The sequence below is a fragment of the Mirounga angustirostris genome, unplaced genomic scaffold (genome assembly GCF_029215605.1).
Source record: "Mirounga angustirostris isolate CCGP_5_RB_7025 unplaced genomic scaffold, mMirAng1.0.hap1 SCAF_5, whole genome shotgun sequence".
Taxonomy (NCBI): Eukaryota; Metazoa; Chordata; class Mammalia; order Carnivora; family Phocidae; genus Mirounga; species Mirounga angustirostris.
The window spans coordinates 53,738,241-53,759,125 of record NW_026991713.1 but is presented as its reverse complement, the minus strand read 5'-3'; the positions used below and the strand labels follow the sequence as shown (position 1 = coordinate 53,759,125).

General features: G+C 38.4%; 1 pseudogene; it reads right to left on the bottom strand.

Annotated features, from left to right (window-relative positions):
• Window positions 1-1,583: 1,583 nt before the first annotated feature.
• Window positions 1,584-7,474, bottom strand: LOC135364286 (tigger transposable element-derived protein 1-like; annotated as a pseudogene).
• Window positions 7,475-20,885: the final 13,411 nt, after the last annotated feature.

The following is a 20,885-nucleotide window of genomic DNA, read 5'->3' as shown; positions in this document are numbered from 1 at the left end:
GAATGGCCAACTTAACAATCGATCCAATTGGCAATCCAGTCAGTTGGCCCAAGAAACATCTAGCTAGAACCAATAGACAGCTCAAGGGAAAATACATTAAATTAATATATTATGTCCTACTTGGGTAGGTGTTTTTTAAATGATAGAAACAACAACAAAAAAATACAGTAATGCGTTCTATTTATTGATGATGGAAAAACAGGATTAAGAGTTGCATTACTTCTGCTCATGAATAGGATCCCACATAGTTGAAATGGTATAATAACAGAGTAAAAATATTTGCTGGATTGGTATTTTAAAAGGATTTTAAGCTTGAAATAAAAAACAAATACAAACGTGGCATTTATGGTAAAAAGAAATTTATAGCACATCTCTATATGTTTGTCTTTTATAGTCAAGGGTAATCATTCTTGCCATTTACCTCCCAAGATGATAGAAACTAATAGCATTGTGTTGGGATAATTTTGAACCCTCATAAGAAAGCTGCTGACTATGGTTAACTATTATTATTAATCACTAACTATGCTCAGGATCAATATAGCTATGCATTAAATTTAGCTTGGCCTGAATTATGACTGAAGATATATTTATTTATTTATTTTTTTTTTTTTTTTTTTAAAGATTTTATTTATTTTTTAGAGAGCGAGTGAGAGAGAAACAGCATGAGAGGGGAGAGGGTCAGAGGGAGAAGCAGGCTCCCCGCTGAGCCGGGAGCCCGATGTGGGACTCGATCCCAGGACCCTGGGATCATGACCTGAGCCGAAGGCAGACGCTTAACCATCTGAGCCACCCAGGCGCCCCTGAAGATATATTTAAACAGTTATGTGATGCTTTTACATAGCTGTGTGGACCATACAAGCTAAATTTTCCAGCTCAGTCCCAGTGTTAAATATTATATTTCATCAGCAGCACATGCATCCAGGTTTTATTTTGAAAAATTGAGTCACTTTTTATATTGGTGATACTCCATGATTCACACTATTTATCTGCTATATGATAATTAAAATTTCCTCTTGCTGCTTTACTAAGTACAGTGCCATATGGAAATAATATGGAAGTGCCATATGATTTCCAAATTCATGAGCATAGATTGTTCCTTTTATCTAATTAGTCTAAAAGTTAGCATAAACAATAAAAGATAATACTACAGTGTTTGCCATCTTTCCTTCTTCTGTATAGTCATCAAGTTGTTAAATCACTAAATTATAGTATAAACAAAATCAATCAATGTTTAGTCTAAAAGTGTGGGCAAAGAGATTTTCCCACAACTGGTACAGGAAATACCTTCACACAGGATATATTAGGAACATGGTATGTAAAAACATGTAGCTACTCATAATAACTTGAGTTTGTAGTATTTTTAATAGTTTACAAAGTACAGGCATACTTTGGAGATATTGAGGGTTCGGTTCCAGCAAAAAAGCAAACATCACAATAAAATGAGTCAAATGAATTTTTTTGGTTTCCTAGTTCATATAAAAGTTATGTTTATACTATTTACTGTGGCTTATTAAGGATGCAATAGCATTATGTCTAAAAAAAACAATGTACATACCCTAATTAAAAAATATTGCTACAAAACACTAACCATCATCTGAGCTTTCAGTGAGGGTAACTATTTTTCTGGTGGAGGGTCTTGCCTTGATGTTGATGACTGCTGACTGACTAGGGTAGCTATAGCAATTTCCTAAAATAAGACAACAATGAAGTCTGCCACATTGATCTTCCTTTCATAATCAATTTTTCTGTAGCATGTGATGATGTTTGATAGCATTTTACCCACAGCAGAATTTTCAAAGTTGGAGTCAATGCTCTCAAACCCTGCGGCTGTTTTATCAACTAAGTTTGTAGAATATTCTAAGTCTCTTGCTTTCATTTAAATGGTTTTCACAGCATCTCCACCAAGAGTAGTTTCCATCTCAGGAAACCACTTCCTTTGCTCATCCATAAGAAGCAACTCCTCATCTATGAAAGTTTTATCATGAGATGATAGCAATTCAGTCATATCTTAACGCTCTACATCTAATTCTAGTTCTCTTCCTGTTTCCACCTCATCTGCAACTAAGTCTTCCACTGAAGTCTTGAACCCCTCAAAGTCATCCATGAGGGTTGGAATCGACTTCTTCCAAACTCCTCTAAATGTTGATATTTTGACCTCTTTCAGTAAGTCATGAATGTTCTTAATGGCCTCTAGAATGATGAATCCTTTCCAGAAGGTTTTCAATTTACTTTGCCAAGGTCCATCAGAGGAATCACTATCTATGGCAGCTATAGCTTTATGAAATGTATTTTTTAACTAGTGAGACTTGAAAGTCAAAATTACTTCTTGATCCTTGGGCTGAAGAATGGATGTTGTGTTAGCAGGCATGAACACAATACTAATCTCATTGTACATCTCCATCAGGGCTCATGGATGACCAGGTTCACTGTCAGTGAGCAGTAATATTTTGAAAGGAATCCTCCCCCACCCCCTCCCCAAGCAGTAGGTCTCAACCGTAGGCTTAAAGTATTCAGTAAACCATGTGATAACCAGATGTGCTCTAGTCTAAGTCTTGTTGTTCCATTACAGAACACAGGCAAAGTGGATTTGGCATAATTCCTAAGGGCCCTAGGATTTTCAGAATGGTCAATGAGCATTGGCTTCATCTTCAAGTCACCAGCTACATTTAGCCCCTAAAGAGAGTCAGTCTGTCCTTTGAAGCTTTGAAGACAGGCATTGATTTCTCCTTTCTAGTTATGGAAGTCCTAGATGGCAATTTCTTCCAACAGGCTATTTTGTCTACATTGAAAATCCATTGTTTAGTATAGCTACCTTCATTAATTCTCTTAGCTAGAACTCCTGAATAATTTATTGTAGCTACTACATCAGCACTTGCTGCTTCACCTTGCACTTTTATGTTATGGAAATGACTTCTTTCCTTAAACCTCACGAACCAACCTCTGCTAGCTTCCAACTTTTCTTCTGCAGCTTCCTCACCTCTCAGCCTTCATAGAATTGAGGAGACTTAGGGCCTTGGTCTAGATTAGGCTTTAGCTTAAGGGAATGTTGTGGCTGGTTTGATCTTCTATCCAGACCACTCAAACTTTCTCCGTATCAACAATAAGGTCTGTTTTCACTTTCTGGTTTATCATTTGTGTGTTCACTGGAATAGCACTTTCAATTTCCTTTAAGAACTTTTCCTTTGCATTTACAACTTGGTTAACTGTTTGGTGCAAGAGACATAGCTTTCAGCCTATCTTGGCTTTTGACATGCCTTCCTCAGTAATCTTTAATCATTTCTAGCTTTTGACTTAAAGTGAGAGATCTATGACTCTTTCTTTCACTTGAACACTTAGAAGCCAGTATAGGGTTATTTTTTGGCTTAATTTCAATATTGCTGTGTTTCAGGGACTAAGGAGGCTTGAAGAGAGGAAGAGAGATGGGGGAATGGTCAGTGGATGGAGCAGTCAGCATGCACACAACCTTTACAGATGAGGTTCACCATCTTATATGGGTACAGATTGTGGTGCCCCAAAACAGTTACAATAGTAACACCAAAGATTACTGATCATAGATCACTATAAAAATATAATAATGAAAAAGTTTGAAATATTGCCAGAATTACCAAAATGTGACACAAAGACACAAAGTGAGAAATGCTGTTGGGAAAAATGGTGCCAATAGACTTGCTCAATGCAGGGCTGCCAGCAACCTTCAATTTGTAAAAAACAAACAAACAAACAAACAAAAAAAAACACCTGCAGTATCTCCAAAGTGCAATAAAGCAAAGCTCAATAAAATGAGGTATGCCTGTAATTTCATATTTTTTTAACATTTTATTAAGACGAGCTCTATGAGATTCCCACTTAAAAGAAATAAAGTTATTAAAGCAAGACTCTAAATGTTGAGGTCTTGTCATTTCAGCCATGTCTGTCTGGGTCTTTGGAGAGATATTATGACTGACTAGTGGGGCAGACAACCAACTCCCAGTAAACAGTTTCCCCCAAGCTGCTGCTTAATGATTTTATCATTCTAAATGCTAGAGAGGGAAATAAAGTCAAGATTCTCAAAGTTGGCCCAAAGAAAACTGGATGGAAGTTGAAAGAATGGATTATTCTGCAAATAAATTAATGGAGACCTTTTTTTAAATGTATACTCATGCCTTGTCTGGTTGTTAGGAAGAGGTTGGCTGATCTAATCAATAAGGAGGAAGCCAAAATAAGGAAATAAACCCTTTAAAAATAAGAGTGTGGTAGTGTTAGAACATGGACACAAATTCTTCAACACTCCACCCATCAAGAGATAGTGTCTATGCCCCTTCCCCTTGACAATTTAGGTGGAATTGTGACTGCTACCATCAGAGACTACAATGGACATAACACCAAATGATTTCTGAGGATAGTTCATATAAAACCATGCAATTTGCCCTCGTTTTATTGGAACACTTGCTTTTGGAGACCCAAGCTCCAAGTTTGACTACCTTTAAGTCTTCATGCCATGAAGAAGCCCAAACCACCAAGAGAATCATCCAGAAGTCTCCAGATGATTCCAACCCCCCAGACATTCAAGTCACTCACAGCCATCTGGGTCTTCCCAACTATGGCCCAAATATTGTAGAGACAAACTATACCCACTGTACCCTTTCTAAACTTCTGATTCACAGAACCTGGGAGCATAAGAAAATAGTGTTTGTTTTGTACCCTTAAGCTTTGGGATAGTTTGTTACATGGTAATAGATAACAGATATAATGGATAATTTTGATATATGTCTGAACAGGGCTTTATTCCCCAATTCTTTATTGGTGTAAGAGTTTGGTGAAACAAGTAAGAGTCAGAGAGAGAGAGAGAGAGAGAGGGAGGGAGAGGGAAAGAGGAAGGGAAGGAGGGAGAAAAGGAGAGGGAGATCCAGTTTGCTTTATAATGGATACTAAGTAGCTAAGAGAGGCAGTCAAAAGTAGCAAGATAAAGTTTTGGTGTTTTTATAGCTGATTCCCTCTGGAAAATGTGAAGATCTAAATTTCCCCATCATACTCATTGTAAGGGCCAGAATAATCTGTTGCCTTTTCTGCTTCAATAACAGAAACAGAAGAACCTTGCTTATCCTTTAAAGAATGCAGTCAGAATCTTGGAGGGACAGCATCGTAGTAGAAAATGCAAAGAGAAACATGGAGGATGAGGGGGGAGGGAGAAAGAGGGGAGAGAGAGACTCCAAAATACGCATCTGAGATAGATGTCATGTGCACCAACAAATGAGTCTAGAAAATTTTGCACCATGTTCTAGACTCATCTAGACTCATTATGATTCCTTCTGATAATGGTTACAGAAATATTAAGGGATATATTTTGGAAGATTCTTCTAGTACACTGTTAAGTAGCTGTTTCTGGAAATTAACTCCAGTTAATCAGTTTTAAAATCTACCAGCAAAGTTGCTGAACTGTAAAAGAAGACTAAAATGAGAAAGTTGACATGGGTGAGGCTCTCTCAAGGAAACAGAGTGGCCACAACTAGCAGTTAGGGTGGCATCTCGGCCTCAGCTTCAGACTCAGAGAGCAGTAGGAGTGTTGGAGGGCAAGTCAGGGAAGTCTAGACTCAGAAGTTACACACCCTCACTTGCCAGTTTCTAACACCTAGTTCAGTGCTTCCAGCCATCTAGAAAGAAGAATAAAACAACCACAGTGAACTGAATTGGGTCATCTAGATACAAACAGGATATCTTGAGTTAAAAAAAAAAATGAGTATAGGAATGGAAACTAATTTTAGTTGCTGTGAAGTTGTACAATCATCAAAGACAAATTCCACTTCTCCACTTAATTTTGGGGAGTTGAGATACAGTAAAATGTAGAGAGGAATCACCTAAAAGCCTAATCCAGCAGACTGCTATCAATTCTCAGAGAAAGCCACGTTTTTAGATTTTGGAGGCTTCACTTCTTTCTCACCAGGGGTTTCTAGTTCTTTTAGGAATCTCCTCTGTTTATTTGTAACTAAAAAAAAAAAAAAATCAGTCTTTAAATTTCATCTGACCAGGTCCCTGCTGCACATAATAAGAAGGTGATACTTTTAGAATCTGTTAACAAATTTCAGCGTAGAAAAGAAAATCATGTCTTGACAATGACAAGACCTGACATAGAAATAAAGACAGAAATAAAGAAAACAAGACATTGTTTATTTGCATTTTAATAGAGTAAGAATCCCATTTTGAAAACTGCTGCAGTTTCATTTTAAACCGAGCCATGTTTGAGTACACCCATTTCAGCATTTTTAAACACCTCTGTTTTCCATTAAACCACTGCACACATTTAATTTCCTCAATTGAAACTCTGCTGAGATAACAACATACAGAAAAAAGCATGAGCATTTTGGGCAATCCACCGACAGACGCAATAGCATTCGTGGGGCATGTTCCATCTCAGTGCCCAAAAAAAGCACCAAATCTGACAAAACAGATTCTTACTCTCCTAAATGGACAGCCTCCACTCCACTAGCTCAAGATGACTACATAATATTACTACTTTTTAAAGGAGAGTTTCCTTTATATGTGCTTCCTTTCTCCTTGGCTCTAAACCAAATGAATTATGTTAGCTCCAGTATTTTATTTTGCCCAGTGACATTGTAAATCATACTGAACATCAAAACAATCTCTGTTGTTGAGATAGTTTTTACCAAATATTTACAACTGGTAATGTGAAAGGCTTGTGGTATTCATTCACATAGGAAAGAAACTAGAAAATTGAAACTGTTGAACTACTGTTTATGTAATCAGGTTTATAACTTCTAATTTTAAGTTAGTGCCACTTATTCCTCTGTTAGGAAACTAACTTTCACTAAAGTTGATTAGAAATAAATGCATTACACTGAGAGATTATCCTGCCCGTCAATAAAACTGATCCTAGGATGTTCTGATGCCTGGCACTCTAAAGCTCATAAATCTTGAAAATAACATTGCCAATTCATAATTTTCTCAAAATCAATCTCCCTCTTCCTCCTTCCCCTCCTATTCCAGGGGAGAAATTATCCCTAGTCTTTTTCATGACTGATGTCTCTGTTTCTATTCTTACTTTCATCTATTGCTGCTTTTTTTCAGAGAAGTCCTTCCCTACTGAAAGACACTGTAAGAGTTGAAAGACATACGCTTTCGGGAATGAACAGACCTGGGTTCAGATCTTGATAACTTACTGCTTCCTGGTTCCTAAAGGTGTGACCTTAGGGAAATTATTCACCTTGCCCTTGTAGGTAAAGAGTTTGCAAAACCCTTTTTCCTATGGCATGAAATCTTAACCATGGGTTAACTGTAGCCAAATGAATCCTGCATGGTAAATTGCATCTGGACAGGGAAGAACTATAAACATGCTATGATTACCTGATGCGGAAGCCATAGGTATGGACTTCCCTACCTGTAAAGACTTGAAACTAGCATCCCCTTCCTTGCAAGGACTCTGGAAACTGTTCTCGTGGAGTTGTTCAAAAGCTGTTGGCTTCTGTAAGCATGAGGCCATTTTGCATCCTTCTGATGAATCACATCTCCTAATACCTGAGCTGTCTGCTGGACTGCTGCTTAGTCTCACATACAAGAAAAATGTATGATGCTTCTCTGCTGGCATGCTGTGTTCCTGTCTTATATATCCTTTTGCATATTTAGTGTCAAATATGGCCTATACAGTTGCATAAGTCTAAATGTTTAATTGAGCCTAAGAAGACCAGTCCCCTCAATGAGCTGCATAGAAGGATCATCAAATCTACCTTCTGATGATACAATGAGGATGAAATCAGACTGCACATACATACATGCACACATGGTGATTCAACTACACCTTTATATGTTTCCCCACATATATAGTATGAGAAAGCTCATCGCATTGGAATTTTATCACAATTATAACTTAAAATGTTTTTTGTGTGTAATTTATGATGTTGGTATTCCCCTAGTAAATGATAAATTTGATGAGGGCAGGGGTCACTGTTTTCATGGTAGCGTTCCCGACTCCCATCAGGAGTGCTGCCACATAATAGGTATTCAGTGCATGTCTGTTCTTTCCTATTACTGCCTCTCACTGGCGAGATCCCCAATTGAGGTCGGTGGGAAGCCAATTCCTTATAATTTTGACATGTTATTCTATGTGGGGAAAAAAAAAGGCTCATTGGGCAAATAAATTTGGGAAACACAGGGTGAGGTGATGCTAAACACATTTTCTTTTTATTAGAGTACTTCTTGTAACTCCAAAATGGAGTGGCATGGGAGAAAGGGACATATACTTACTGCTTGTGCAGTTTTATACCTCTCCTTTTTTTAAGACCAGCTTTTGAAATGGGTTTTATGCTGGAAATACTGCCAAAAATCTAAAGATAGGTCCTCTTGGAGCTATAAGTATCCCCAGATATAAACAGAGGCAAGTAATTCTCTCATATACAAGTGAGGGGAAAAAGGACAGAAAAAATCAGTGAATTTCCAAAGATCCCACAGTAAATAATATTTCCCTATAGAGTTTACCCTCTTGTTGATGAAAATTGCTCGTACAACTGCCACAGCTTGACTATATTTATCCCCCAACACTAATCACTTTAGATGATAACACAGTAAGATGAGTTAGAAAACTGAGCATGTGTCCAAGAACCAGAAGGATCCTCAGGTGCTAGGGCTGTGGAGGTCATCCTGCCTGGTCCTCACACATGTAACTATTGGAATGTTTGGTCTCTACAAGGGCAAGATGAAGTTTTGCATTGTATCTGCTTTCCCAGTCTCCCTTGGATCCTTGATCCTCAGCTCAGTGATAATAAACGTGTGGTTTCCTTAGTGTTTCTAAAGCTCTCTAACAGTTTCAGATCTTGGAAAGGACTCGTACCCACTTCTTCCTAGGATTTGTTTGTTTGTCTGCCCCCCTTAATCATAAATTCCACGGCAAGATGAACCATAAATCACTCTTTACTGCACCCCAGCATTTGGCACATAGTATGTACTTGCCAAACATTTTAGAAATGGATAGATGAGCCAATGTGTTGACAGTTTAAAAAGTCAGAGCTGATCTGAGCCAGGGACCCTGAAAAATCCAGAACCAAGTAGCTCTACTCTGAACATTAAGAATCACTGATTTATAATAATCCATAAATAAATAAAATCTTTAATTTGCAAAACACACACACACAAAAAAAGATTTTTAGAGAAAGTGGAGATAGCAATATTTGTCCAGATAATGACCGATATTTCTGTTTCTGCACATAGAGTTTGGGGGCAGGGATGGATTTAATAAAATTCTATCATTTAACTACTATAGCCAGAAAAGCATTTACTGAAAATTTGACAATTCCTGCTATATTTCACTGGGCTTAATAAAGACTGTATAGAATCTTGAGCATCTAGGCTGTCATAAATGTAAGGTAACTAATTAAATATGTAAGATTTTTTTTAAAGAATTCTCAATCTAAATCTTCTCTTTTTACTAAAGATAAGGCAATTTTGTTCTTTGTTATTATAAAAGAAGCTATAAGATCTCTAAACCTCAGAAGTTTTTAGGAAAAGAGAATTGAGAAAGGGAACCTACTTTATTGATGAAGGGATGCTGGGGGAAGATGAAAAGAGGTAAATTCATAATTAGATTCTAAAAATCATGAAGCTTATTGAGGCATACTACATGATGTCTGTTACCATCAAATTTCACTCACAAAAAGAAAGGAAAATTGGTCTTCTGTGAAGCATTCAGAGAATTTTGCTCTATATTTGTACTATGACAGAAGGAGAGGTCTAAGGGTTATAAGGATGGGTTTCAAGAAAAAACTCTTATTTTTACTGTTGGGCAAAGGAAATTAGAAATGTGGTTTGAAACAATATACAGATACCAAATTTATTTGACTAAAAAAGGAATCACTGCCCACAGTGACTCTTAATCATCATGTTACAAATAAGCTTCCCCCATTCTAAAAGACCTTACTTACTCAAGCTCTTGAGTTAATAAGGAAAGTGTTGGTTGCAAAGAAACCCAACTCAGAATAGGTTAAACAAAACAGGGGATTTGATTGGATAGAAACTTCAGTACTTCATGAAGGAGTTGACCAACCAGACCACATGAATAAATGAGCTTATATGGTGAGGGCAAGAATATAGGCTAGACCTCAGGAAGCCCAGGAGCAAGAGCTCAAGTATCCACAGAACTATCCCTGTGCCTCATCTCTGCTTCCTTGTGCTCGCCAATTTCATTAGTCTCACCCATTTCAAACTTACAAACTGGGCACGTGGCAAAAAATATGGTTTCCAAAAACCCTCAAGGTTTATTTTTGAGTATTTCAGCATTGAGAAACTCAGTGGACTTTTCCCTCTAGGTTCCCAGGTGTGGCTCAGCTTGGATCAGGTGCCCAGAATATAATAGTTAACTGTAATCAAGGGAGAAAGTTCATATAAGAACATAACCATTGCCTTAGTGCCCATATGGATGAAGTGAGGAGAAGAGCTAGTTCCAGAAAAGGAGAGCTATTCCTAGAAGAGTTGTCACCAAACAAGTCACACTAAGGTAGGTAGAATAATAGTCCCCCAACAATATCCACGTCCTAATCACCCTACTCCCCAGAACCTGTGAGTATGGTACTTTGTATGGTAAAAGGGACTTTGCAGATGTGAATAAGTTAGGGGTCTTGCCAGGGGGAGATTGTACTGGATTACCGAGGCACACCCAATATAATCACAAGGTCCTTATAAAAGAAAGGAAGCAAGAGGGTCAGAATCACAGAGAGATATGAGATGCTATGCTGCTGGCTTTGAAGATGGAGGAAGGGAACATAAGCTAAGAAATACAGTCTGCCTCTAGAAGGTGGAGGGGCAAGGAAACATTCTCTCTGAACCTCCAGAAGGAACATAGCCATTCTGACACCTTCATTTTAGCCTGGCAAAACCTACTTTGGACTCCTGACCTCCAGAACTGTAATAAAATAGATTTGTGTTGTTTTGAGCCACTAAGTTTATGGTAATTTATAGCAGCAGTAGGAAACTAAAACACAGCCCATAATGACTTCTTAATGGAAAAATTGTGTTTCTACTTCTCATTCCTTAAGTATGAAATGCAAACACATTGGTAGACTCCATTGACCAACATTCCTTCTCGAAAAGTCTCCTTCACATTTTAGTTTCATGCTCTCTCTCTCTCTTTCTCTCTCTCCCATGTTGAGCTATATTTGGTAATTAAGAATTATTAGGTGTACAACTTGATGACTTGATAAATATATCTGTTGTGGAAAAAATCACCACCCACATTCAAGGTAATTAACATATGCAGGTTCACCGGCTCTTAATTCTCTTCTATTCCTGATTTCTTTTGTTGTTCCTTCTTCTACCAACTCATTAAATAGAAACATCCCTTCCTCCAGTGTATGATCTATTCCTCCTTTATATAGTTTCTCCAGAGAACACTGGCTTCATACACTTGCACACTCAGGTTTCAATCCTGTCTGTGACAATCAATAGCTGTGTGATACTGTCAGATTGTTTAGCAACATTTCATTTCCCAAATGACCGGAACACCTGCTTATACAGTTGTTGGATGATCAGAAACAACATATAGAATATATCCGCACATGGTATATATTTAATCAGTTGTCATATTATTATTTTACATCATTTATTTCTCCCTTCACCCTTTTATAGTTGTCTTTCTGTAACCCTGCTCTTCCCTGTGTAATTCAGAAACCTCCTACTTGGACATCTCCATAAGGATGCCCTTGCAGTCACATATGTGAAACCCTTCTCATTTCTCCCTCATATAGACCACAGCTGCACCTCTTCTCAACTTTTTATCATCCTACCGGAATTACAAATAGTTTTCCACCCTGACTGGAAGGTTAACAATTGCCTTCCAACTAGCTGTTTATCAAAACCAGTTGATCATGAAATATCACAGTTGAATTCTACATAGCATCCACACTGCTATTTCCAAGCATTTTCTATTTTCATTAAGTTCTGATTTCTAACCCTACCATCTTTGCTTTCTGTAACAAATACTACTTTATAATTTGATGAAAAAGACGTTCAATATGAGCTATCTCATCCTGCTGCCTCTTCACCTCAAATTTTCTCAATATCTCAATCACCCTCTTATCCTTCTCCTTATATCAGAGAAAGCAGAGTCGCCCTTCCATTCCGGCTACCTTTGAAAGGAGGAAAACCTCACTGCAGTTAAGAATAAATATGCCATGTTTAAGAGGCAAAAAGACCTGGATTCAATTCCAAGCTTCTTTCAGTTATTGGCTGTATGATCTTTCACAACTCCTCTTTGTCTTATTTTACTCAACTGTAAAGCAGGAAAAATAACTACCTCAAAAAACTGAGGGGATAATTCAAAATAGAAGAGCATCTCTGATCACTCTCTGTCATTGTGAGATCACGTGCCATGAACTGTTGTAGGTCTTGATTTGTGCAGCAACGTGTGGTGTTACCACAGAGTACTAGTGTCTTGGCCAAAGTGACGATATGATTTAAAAAGATAAATCTGCTTTAATAAAATGAAAGAAAAAAAGAGAAGGTAAGGGAGAAAGGAGGAGGGAGGGTGGCAGGGAGGGGATGCATTACACTGGAAATGGATCATCCATTATCACTCTGGGTTTTGTGGTTTAATAAAGGTAAGCTCATCACAGGTAATAAAGCATGAACACACTTCTGCTGTGTGCCTCACTTTTTACCCCTCTCCTGCCAGTGGATAGCACGCTCTCTTCTAAATAGTCATCTTCATCAGATTTGGTGAAAACAGTATTTAAAATAAGCTCTTTGTGCTCAGTCCACAGCTGAGAGAATTCAGCTCCGAGAAAACCAAATTGCTGTCTTCCTTCTCTACGATGCAGGACTGTGTGCCTGATACCATTTTCTATGTCGTAGCCATGAAGCATTACCAGCCTAACAGGGCCAACCCGCTAATGTGTGCAGGAGCAGAGTACTCTCAAGGTAGCTCATTGTAAAGACACCCTGGGAATATGTCTGTCTTGTATGATCTATAACCTCTGGCACAGTATTAGAAAGCACATGGTGTTGAAGAAACAAAGTACAGAGGTCTAGGTATAAATAGCTGCAGAAGCAACTAGAAGAAATGTACATTTGATTTTGAACAAACATTCAAATATGTAAGGATTTAAACCTATTTTTATTTTGAATTGGCAGTGTTAAACCTACTAATCACCTAAATGGACACATGAGAAACCTGGTTGTATCATTCAATTCTTAAAAAGTGGAGGGTTAATATTTATTTGGTTTTAAAACTCAGTGGCTCTGGCTATTGATCACAGCATAACAAAGTCTCCCCAGATCCAGGTTGACTTGAACCCAGATACAATGGGTAAGTTTTATGGTGAAGAATAACACACATTTGAATTTTGAATATTATCTACTAACTTAATTGAGAGCCAGTGCATTTAAGTTGTCACCTGCACGATCAAGACTAAAGATCAGTGGCAACTGAATGTCTGGACTTCTGTTTTTTACGACATTTTTTAGTAAATCCCGGACTGCAGGCTTATTCCAATGTCATCAGTAAAAAGAAAGCCATTAAAGAAAAGTGCCACATTTTCACTAACCTCTCTAACAAACTCACTTCTAAATAGCCACTTCAATCACTTCTTCTGCTTGGCTAGCAGCAGGATTTTTCTAAAATTCTAGTGCTCACAGTGGCCCACACACTTGGACAAGTTTACCTGCTTATACTTCGTGGTAGGTTGCAAGAGTGAAAAGAATTAGGGGAGCAAATATACTTTACCTCAGTCAGAATTCTAGGTGCAACCTGCAGGAGACTTTTGTAACAACCAGTTTGCTGTAGCCGAATCACTCACAAGCACTACGCAGGGGACATTTTGCAGGATGGGTTCCCAATAGGTGGGACAGCTTCTGATGAAGAACCCTTAGGGTAACTCATGCCATCAGCATCAATGCGGTCTGACTGATTCAGTTTAGTACCTTCCCAGGCAGACGTACCATAATCAGAGGACTGTTGTATCCAAAATATCAGACATTTCAACTTAAATCCCTGAACGGCAATTGAGAGTCAAAGGACATAAATAGATGACCCAAAATACCACAATGGATGAACTACATATAATTAATAAAACAGTAAATAATTAACAAAGACCCTCTCAATTTTGTGGTAAACTTTAAATTGCTGTAAAAAATGAAGTCTTTTGTGAAAAAATAGGGAACAAAGATGTATGCATAATCAGGTATTTTGTGTATAGTAACAATAAAATAGTGCTTCCAGTTTGAACAATTCTTAGGCTCCAATCTTAATTTTCTAGCTACAAATGACAAGTCACACTTCTTCTTACTATTTTTACTATACTACAAACCTATAATTAGTTACAAACTTAATATGTGGATAGCTGTTCTAAATTTATAAAATCTTTAAGTAAAAAATACAAATTTCATACCACTAATACAAATTTTGTATCGTTAATTTAACAGGTTGTGTTATTTTACTAAAACTAAATTATTAATTTCAATCTATTTATGATCTATATTGCTATGATGAAGGATCTAAGCCTAAAATATGTATATCTACTTTTTTTCTTGTGGGAAAACATACACAACATAAAATTTACCATTGTAGCCAGTAAGTGTTCAGTTCTGTAGTATTAAGTCTGTTCACATTTTTGTGTACCCATCACCACCATCCATCTCCAGAACTTTTTCAACTTCCCGAACTGAAACCCTATGTCCATTAAACACCAGCTCCCCATTTCTCTTCCCCCCAGCGCCTGGCTGCTACCATGCTCCTTTCTGACCAGATGAATTTTACTATTCTAGGTTCCTCATGTACATAGAATCATAATATTTGTCCTTCGGTGACTGGCTGATTTCACTCAGCAAAATGTCCTCAGGGTTCATCTATGTTGTATCACGTGTCATAATTTTCTTCCCTTTTAAGTGTGAATAATATTCCATTGTGTGTGTATCACATCTCATTTATCCATTTGTCTGTTGATGGACACTTGAGTTCCTTCCATCTTTTGGCCGCCGTGAACATTGGTGTGCAAAGATCTGTTTCAGTTCCAGCTTTCACTTCTTTGAGGTGTGTACCCAGTTCTTTTAGGTGAAATTGCTGGGTCATATGGTAATTCTGAGTTTAATTTTTTACATATCGCCATACTGTTTTCCATGGAAGCTGCACCAGCAACCAAGTTATATTTTTGATCCCAGTCCTTTTTATCAGTGCCCTGATCTTGAAGCCCAATTGCCTAATTTGGACTGACTGCGTTTGCTGCTAATAAAAATAATCTCAAAAATTATGCTGACAATGGTGGTCCTCATATGTCCTTGATTTTAACAGATGAAGATTTCTGCTGAAAGCCGTGTTAGCATTCTATTACTGTTACTTCTAGCCTCTGCCTATTTGGGGGTCTTTGCATGAGGATATATGTGCAATGTAACAAAGAGAGAAAGACACTTCTATCCAGGAAAGACACAGTCTATTCAGGAAAAGGGATTTTCTTTGTTTGTCATCCTGCAATCATTTGCAAAACATTCAGTATTTCTCTTCTCTAGTAACTAATCCTAGTGTGTTGTTTGTGATGTTTCCCCGGGCTGTGTTTTCTCTAGGTACAATCCCAGATTTACCAGTCTTCTAAGGGCTGTTAGTGATGTCCCTGGGCACATGCCTGAGACAAGGGGAATTCTGCCCTGGCCCTGGGACTAGTCAGATCACAGATCCTATCTTCTCCTAGGCTCTTCAGGTGGCCACACCTTCCAAATCTTCTGGAAGGAGCCTCATCTTCATCACATCTTCCTGATCACCCTTGACACTTGGATTCCTGCCAGGTACCGGTTTCTGAATTCTCACATCCTTTGTTGGAGGCAGAAAGAAAGAACTTCTGAGCACCACTCTGCTGAGAAAAGTATCACCCATCCAATTTATTCTGATCTTTTCTAATCCCCCCCCCCTTAAAAAATAGAGTAATTCCAGGTATATCTAGAAGGGGAAAAAAAGTAGAAAATAGATATATTTATTAATTTTCCTTATAATAAAGGATTTCTGTCCTTAAATATAATGGAAGAAGTCAAAGAAAAATGTAACATTTAAAACATTGGTACATCAAGAGTTGCTGGGACATGGATGGAACTGGAGGATGTTATGCTAAGTGAAATAAGCCAGACGCAGAAAGACAATTACTGTGTTGTCTCACCTATGTATGCAATCTGAAATAATCAAACTCACAGAAGCAGAAAGTAGAATGGGTACTTGCCAGGGCCTGGGAGGTAGGGGGCAATGCAGAAGTGATGGTCGCACACATTTCAGTTATGCGAGATAAATAATAGTTCTAGATGTCCCCTGTACAGCATAATGCCCATAGCTAACTGCATTATATACTTAAATTTGCTAATAGATTAGATCTGTGTTAAGTGTTCTTATCTCCCCCCCCCACATACACACACAAATAAATGAATGAATGAAAGAAAATAATAAAGGGGCAGGTGGAAAATTTGGAAGGTGATGGATATGTTTATGGCATTGATGGTGGTGATGGTTTCACAGGTATATACTTACCCCAAACTCATGCCGTTGCATGCATTAAATATGTACAGCTTTCTGCAAGTCAATCATACCTCAATAAGGGGTTTTTTTTTTCTTAAGGAAAGATGGCATGTGACCTAGAAAGAAATGCTTAAAAATCCTATCAGTAATTAAATCAAATGTTGAGATGATCAGTGATTTGTTTTTCATAGATATTTTTGTGTTTTCCTCCCAAAATAGTTATACATTATTCTCATTATTGGTAAAAGATGAATTGAGTTAATTAAAATAATTGATGATTTAAACAAAATACATGGTAGCTGAAAGACTGAGTGTGTTGGAGGGAGATCATGTTGAGCGTGAGTCTTCTGTTGCACCACTAATTAGCCATATGGGCTTGGTAAATTACATAAGCTCCCTGAATCTTAGTTAACTCATCTGAAAATCAGGTATAGTTTTAACTCGAAGGATTGACCTAAGGGCTCTGACTAAACATAAATGTGAAGCCCCAAAATGTAGGACATAGTAAATGCTCAATGCAGAGAACTACTATTACATCTTGTAAAGTTTGTACTTCTTAATCATTCTTTTCTCAGCCTCTGGAGAGAAAGAGACACTATTTTAATACCCTAAAGCTGTGGCTTACATTATTCAACTCAGCAGGAAATCCATTGAAACACCTTTCACGCTTAAAAGTTTCCCAGCCCTACCTGTCTGTCTGCACTAACGATCCTCAGCCATAGAAGACCTGCCTTTTACGCCTCCTGTGAGCCTCTGGAACCAACACAGCGACTGGTTACGTTTCTCACTTTCTGTCTTTGACTTGTATCACTTTGTTTAGAGGGCTGTAATAACTCAGAAAGCAAACTTAACGTTCGCCCAGGTAAACTTTGTTATCCTGTGGCACAGTCTTGCTAAGTCATTAAATGCTCCAGAGTAAATCCTCCTGCTCTGCGGTTTAATAGGGAGTCACTTCGAGTTGTAGAATCAATTACATTCCCATTCCCTGTTTCCCACTACAGAAGAGGATTGACAAATGACACACAGAGGCCTGGTTAGTGAAATGAGTCCCTTTCTCCTTAACTGCAGCTTAATCAGCATGGTAGTCTCAGTGCGAATGAACATTAGTCCAACCAAATTTCAGCTGGAAGCTACCCAGAGAACTTCTCCGAGGCAGTCGTTTTACAGATGAGAAAATTGAAGTCCAAAGAGGAAATGCACCACTGGGACATTGTAGACACTGAATACAGGCTCGGGGAATGAATGAGTGCACTTTTATGCCGGAGCGTTAGATTCTTGTGCAAAAAGTGATAACTAATATGTTTTAAGGGCTTACTATTGTTACATATTATTCTAAGTGCTTTATGTGTATTGGCTTAGGTGAGCCTTGCCCAACACATTTTTACAAATGAGAAAACTAAGGTCTATAACACTTTGGTGACTTGACCAAAGCCACATAGCTGTAAGTATTGGAAGTGGACTTTGGTCCTAAAAAAGTCTGTCCCCAGATCACATACTCTTAGTAAATATAAATAGACTATACTACCTCAGATTAGGACTCCAGTCCTGCATTTCTATTTTAAAATGATTTCTAAAGTTTGTCCACTTCTCACCACCATTCATATGAATCAGGTTCAGCATCCATCCTCTCTCACCTCCTTCCCTGAAACATCTTCCTAACTAGTCTTATCTCCAGTCTTTCCCCTTGACTGTTCTTCCCAGTACTATCAGGCTGATCTTTTTTAAAAGACAGTTTAACCATACCATTCTCTATGGTTTAAAACTTGCAATGCCTTCTCATTATCCTTAGTCTGTAATTCAGCTTATCAATGGCTCATAGGACCTTTCATAATCATTTTCTCCTTGAAACTCATATGCCTGTCAATTTGACCTTCTTTCACTTCCTACAAAGCAATATTCTCTTTACCCTCTACTCTGGTCTCGCCTTTGCCCTTGCTGGCTAACTGTTGATTCCAGGTTGCTGCTTAGACTTACTTAGATGGAAAAGCACCCACCTAACCTCTCCCAGGTCTTGCTTAGCTTCCACTTCTTTGTAGTGCTTCTCTAGCATAGAACTTATCATGTCATGAACTAAGAAGATTCTTAGTAAGTTGTCTGTTTCCCTATTCAATTATTTACCAAGGCAAGAATCAAACTAAATTTGCCTTTTCATCATTGGATACTATTTGCCTTAGTAAGTTTGTTTACCTCTCCAGACTTCAATTTCCTCAACTAAAATGGGGATGATGATCCTTACTTCATTGCATTAAATGAGAAAAGACATGTAAGTGTGTAGTGCCTGGCATTTAGTAATGACTTAACAAATGGCAGTAAATATAGTTTTCAATATATAGGACTGTGTGGTATTTCATTAGGAAAGCAATATAATCACATTACATTATATTCATTATCAGCTAAAATGGTATCTCATGTATTTAAAATGAAATACAGGGATGCCTGGGTGGCTCAGTCGGTTAAGTGTCTGCCTTCAGCTCAGGTCATGATCCCAGGGTCCTGGGATTGAGCCCCACATCAGGCTCCCTGCTCAGCGGGGAGTCTGCTTCTCCCTCTCCCTCTGCCCCACCCCTGCTCATGCCCTCTCTCTCTCTCTCTCTCTCTCAAATAAATAAATAAAATATTTTTATGAAATATAAATTTGATTTTGAACAGTGCCAAGTGAAAGAAATGCTAAGAGACAGGGTGAAGAAGAGAGCAAAGGGAAGAGAAGAGGCAGGGTGGGGAGGAGAAGAGGAGTGAGGAGAAGCTGTCCTTCCAGTGAGCCAGCCTGCAGGGCTCAACATCATCCTATGCAAGGTCCCCAAGGCCAGGGGAGGTCAGCCCAGCTTCCTGAGGAAAGGGGGAACCTACTGGGGTGGAATAAGAAGTTCATAGGGCAGGGGCACCTGGGTGGCTCAGTCAGTTGAGCAGCTGCCTTCGGCTCAGGTCACGATCCCGGGATCCTAGGATGGAGCCCCACATCAGGCTCCTTGCTCAGCGGGGAGCCTGCTTCTCCCTCTGCCTGCCGCTCCCCTGCTTGTGTGCTCTCTCTCTGACAAATAAATAACTAAAATCTTAAAAGAAAAAAGGTTCATAGGCCATATTATTCCAGTATGGAATATTTCATATTACTTGGGACACTCCCATCTAAATTCTGGGAAAAAAAAGAAAGAAAGAAAGAAAGAAAGAAAGAAAGAAAGAAAGAAAGAAAGAAAGAAAGAAAGAAAGAAAGAAAGAAAGAAAGAAAGAAAGAAAGAAAGGAGAGAGAGAGAGAGAGAGAGAGAGAGAGAGAGAGAGAAAGAAAGAAAGAAAGAAAGAAAGAAAGAAAGAAAGAAAATTCTATCTGCCTGCTAAATCCTGCATTTTCTTAAAAAGAAACAAGACATTTATTCCATAACAAAAGATGAAAGACTTAAACTTTACAGAAGATGTTGAGCTAATAATTTTAAACTCTTTCATGCTCCAGTGTAACCAGTCTGTGCAAGCTGCTTGGCAGTTATTGGTCTTTCCATTTTCATTTCCACAGGTGGGTAGGGAGCAGGCTAGCTTTAGTTGAAGTATGGGGCTAACCCTTGGTGTCTTGGTCAGGCTAGGCAGGGTTCCGATGGTGAGCATGACAACCAACACAAGATACTAGTCAGGCTTCCTAAACTTAGCTCAGTTTTGTCAGGGCTTGCAGGGGAGGATCACGTGGGAGTGAACGGAAATGGTGTGCATTGGTGTTTTTGTCTTATTAGACTTTGAATTCACAATGTTCTGCTTCATGGATTTTTAGGAGACGTGTAATTATTTAGTGGAGAATCTCTGTTCCTGGGAGAGTTCTTAATTTTATGGTTTTGTGCATAGGAAGCTGCCCCCCCAAGAAGCTAGCGACTTAAGGACATGAACTACAGCAATGCCTGTGTGGACTTAAGGCTCAACGACTCTTGGGTTCATGTTCCCTCAGACCCCCTTTGCCAGAAATTACTTTCTGATCCTCTCCTCCTTTTCTCATCCTGATTTTCTAATACCAAGCCTACCACTATCGGAAGTGTTCAAACACGTTGTTCATGCAGGCTTCCGTGCCACTTGGTAACCCCTTCAAAGATGACCTCCGTCTCCAAAATTAACACTTTCTTGTCAGGACTACACTGTCCATAACCTTATCGTGATCCAAGTGAAGGAGCCACTGCACCTACCTGAAAACCCATGCTTTTTTTATAGGCCCAGCCTGCCTCCCCTCAAGAAGAAATCATGGATAAAGAACGTAGTCCACTTAAAAAGAGAGCTACTTCACAGTGAGAGTTCTCCAGCGCAAGAAACCAGGCACTTTGTAGGCTTTTGCTATACATATGCTCCATGTGTGTCTATAAAAACACAAAGATTATTTGCGAGGTAACTTATTTATATATATAAAAATATACACATAAAGTATATATAATGAAACAAATTATCATAAACTATT